Source organism: Belonocnema kinseyi, chromosome 2 (genome assembly GCF_010883055.1).
Source record: "Belonocnema kinseyi isolate 2016_QV_RU_SX_M_011 chromosome 2, B_treatae_v1, whole genome shotgun sequence".
Lineage (NCBI taxonomy): Eukaryota > Metazoa > Arthropoda > Insecta > Hymenoptera > Cynipidae > Belonocnema > Belonocnema kinseyi.
In genome coordinates this window covers 153,425,387-153,429,673 of record NC_046658.1, presented here as the reverse complement: position 1 = coordinate 153,429,673, position 4,287 = coordinate 153,425,387, and positions in this window count along the sequence as shown.

Genomic DNA, 4,287 nt, shown 5'->3' with positions numbered 1-4,287 from the left:
ATTTAGCATAAGGCCCGAGCGCAAAGCGCTAGATCTCAAAGATGTGCGCGTTGAAAAAAAATGTTATTATCTGTATCTGAAGTTGTGATTCACACATGAAATACTTTAAAAACCGTTCTTATTGTGCCTGAGTTGCTTACTGGACATTCCGTTATTTCTTCTGGGGTCATTTCTTTAACCTCGCCGCTGTGCATGTTTATTTTCACCCTTTTTCTCCAAATATTATCATTATATAGTCCACGAAAATTCTGAGTTTGGTTTGGTAATTTTTCCAGTAATGCACATACGTCACCACTAAGCGTTGATAATACAATTTGTTCTTCGTTTGGAATGGTTTTAAGGGCGTAGTACTTATTTCGCAAACGAATTGGTTTGTCAGAAGGAAAAACATATATTCGAAGTTCAAATATCCGGTCTGGGTTGTTCAGAGGAGAGAGTCGAATAGATCTAAGATCATCAAATCTATATCTAAGAACGCGAGGAAAAGCTCGCCTAAGAGCAGAAAATGGTAACTTAGCACGAACAGATGTCTCGGCAGGTGGTGGAGACTCGGCAGAAAAATAACGTCTGGCACAAGGAGACCTGGATCTGGCACGAATAGCGGACGTAGCAGGCATTCGAGATCTAGAAGAAGAACCCGGTATTGCAAGAGAAAGTGTTGTGTCGGGAAAAAGCCTGTCAGGGGAAGAAGAAGGTCCACAATGAAAAACGTCAGAATGGGCGTCGCAATTGGGAGAATTCTTGGACTGCGAACCTAGTTCTGCAACAGAAATACATATAGATTAGGACTTGAAATCTGCAGGTTATCAAGAAATCGGATTTCACTACCACCTATCAATTCTCATTGCTGAACATCTTAGGCCCCTATAATTTTTAAACAAAATTTTAATTCTGTGTAGGGTTTTCTTCGGGTCCAGGAATCTTGGGCTGGACAAAAACTCGGAAAATCCGACTCTAACCAAAAACTTTAGTGCAATTCACCTCAATAAAAATGCAACAATAAGAAATGCGGTTCATAATATTTAGTGTCTTTGTACAAATTTGCTCACGCTAAACACAAGTGAAGAGTATCGCTCGAGGTACGCATAGCTATGATGAATTGGACAGTTGGTCGTAGAGACATAAGTGCTATTTTAAAAGAAAGTTTTTCTTTCATTTGATTACAAAACCCGATTTTTCCTCAGTGTTCTTCATAAGCACAATCTTTGTCTGATCTCCTAAACTTCGATATTGAAGGAGAAGGAAATGTCTCGTCAGTTAACATTTTAAAGAAATGCCAACGCTGATATTTTATTTCTGAATTCTACACATAGTTTCGCATTGGCTTGTTTGCTTAGATATTTCTCTTTGAGAATGGCACAAATTGTTTTTAAATTAAATGGTTTCTTTTTGTACCGAGGTTTAAAAAAATGCGACAATGATAACCCAAGCTCCTTATTCTCGTAATGATTTAGCTAATTAAAAACAATGTACCTAAATTAACTACTAGAAAAGGTCCGCAGTGAGCAAATACTCAATCGAATATATTGCGCAATACTATGTATTCCAATTCGAAATGGTTCTGGCATCCCTAAGTGTTTACTTGTAAATATCCCGATTTGTGACAAGGACTATTTGCAGGAAACCCCTGCACTAGACAGAATTTAAGAGTTTGGTGTCCAAATCTGAACAGCTAGAAGTACTTCAATCCATACACTGTTTGGTAATAATTAAAGTTAACAAACATAATTTATTAGAGAAATTATTATCGTTAATGGCCATTTTTACCTACACTAATGATAGATAGTCGCGTTTTTTATTTAAATTTTTCACTTATTGATGATTTGAAGGGCGACCAGGTTCGCGTTTAAATTTGCGGTCGGAAGCTTAGGGTAGGGGAGATTTATCAATGAAAGTAACGTTAAAAACTCATATAGCATTCAGTTTATGTATAAATTTCACTATTTGGCTTAAAATTTAATTACTAGGTATACAAGATAATTATTTTATTTATAAGTCATCTTCTTGTCAAAGATGTGACTACTTAGTAGAAAGTTGAACTACTTTGTTAAAAAATTTTAATTCATTCGGTTGTTTTGCTATTACTTTAATTTTCGGCTTTAATTTTTGGGTTTTCCAATCTTTTGGCTGAAGATTTAAATACTTTTGTTAAAAATTAGTCTTTTTATAGGAAATTCATAGTTCTAGGGTGAAAATCAAGTTTTTTGTTGAACTTAATTCTTCGAGATGAAAATTTAACTGCGTTTTAAAAAATCTGCCTTTTTAGTCTTAAGATTAAACTATTTTGGTTGAATTTTGATCTTTTTTGTTAAAAGGTTTTGACCATTTGTTTGCACCTTGTAGGTTTGAAATCATACTATTTTTATCAATACACTCCTTTTCGATGTAAATTCAACTAATTTGTTAAAATTTCGTCCTCTTTGATTGAAAATCATATTTTTAGATAAAACAGTAGTCTTTCTGGATTAATTATAATTAATTTTGAAATTTGAAAAAATGAAAAAAATGAATCTAAACGTGTATAGAGTAATCGGCGAGGACATGAATGTTCACAGTTACTCACAGGTAAAATTGATTACTTCATAGATTGAAGTATTAAAATTCTAATTTTGCAAAAAAATTAACCTCAAATTATATATGTATTATTTTATTATATTCACCAATAAAATTGAGGACAACGGCAAAGAATAAGACCAGAGTACAGACATTCCTCATATTTTCTGATTAGAGGAAAGAAGAATCAATGGACTACCTATGAATTTAGTTAATAATACAATTATCGAATATTCTAGAGCCTCAGTAGCTTATATCATTTATACTATAGTCGTTATCGGTTTCATTAGAGACGCAATTTTTGTCCTTCTGAGAAATTTACATTTGATAAGATTCAGCTCTAATAAAACAATTTATTTGTACATTTTTTTAAAACTGATGTAACTATTTGTGTACTCTCACTTCATAAGGAAAGCTCCTTTTCACGTAACAAATTGATATCGTGTCTATTGTTATTAATAAAATAATATTTCTCTGAAACTTGAAATTTTTACAGTCCACTATGTCAAATAAATAATTAATTATTAATCAAATTTGACGCCTTAGGCTTAAGATGGTTACAGCCCAATATGTTGAGGCCTAAGTTGACATGTTGCGCAAAGCCTCTTTTTTACCCCATTAGTCACGGATAGGATCGTAGCCAAGTGCACTATGCGTAGAGCTGCATGTCAAGGTAGGATTCGAAACAAGAGACCGGTATTATTAGAGACAGTGTCTACCACTTCACAGGTTCTTCGTCGCTTGCATCTTGATGGCTAAGAAGGTTTCTTACAATGTGATAGGTGTTTAATAAAACCACTTTCTTAGCTGCTACTAGTACCCTACTGACATCTAAATGTTTAAAATGCTTAATGCATTTTGGATGCACATTGCCTGTTACCGAAAAAAACAATAGAATGAATAGATCTAATGTTGATGGTGTAGACTTTTCCACCTTTTTTTCTCGCATTACGAGTTTGAGTGACGGCACCGTCGTCTATGGTAACTACATCTTCTCCGTTTCGCAAATCAGATATGGGTGTTTGATGATCTTCTGAACACACCATGCTAACGTAGGGTGCACACTTGTCTGGTACTTGTAACAGAAGTTGTGCACCATGTCCGGACCTTAAACTTTAAAGTTAATTGTTCTTTTTAGAACCGCTGAAACATATGCCACAGTATGTCTGCACAGTATACAAGAGTTTGCACCTCTATCACAGTTTGAGTTAAATTCAAACCCACAGGTAAAACGTGGTTTTTCAGGTGTTCTATTAGTAAGTGCAGATAATTTGCGGTGTTCATCTTAGGAAGAGAATGCCTTTGTGTTGGTTCTGCATTTTTCAACTTTAGTAAACCATAATTAAAATTCTTTTTAAGACGATGTAGTTTTTCTGCAATGTGACTTTTCACATCATCGTTGTTAATATTCGGATATGGTTTTAGCGATTCCGATACCTCATGTTCATTATTTCTAGCATCTATGACTTCAGCTGCAATCAGGTCTATGCTTTCCATATCTTCCCAGGGGAGTTGATTAATAGGAAGCTGCTGTTCCACTTACATTTAAATTATGCTATTTCAAAATCCGAAAGAAATCTGTTTACACATATTGAGCGCTTTTTACTTTCTAGATTCTTCTTATTTCTTCTTGTGAATATACGAGGGTAGTTCAATAAGTCCTTAGAATGAAGTATAAAAACAATTTTTTTTGGGTAAATTTTTTTTTATTTTTCAACATAATCTCCTTGGAGC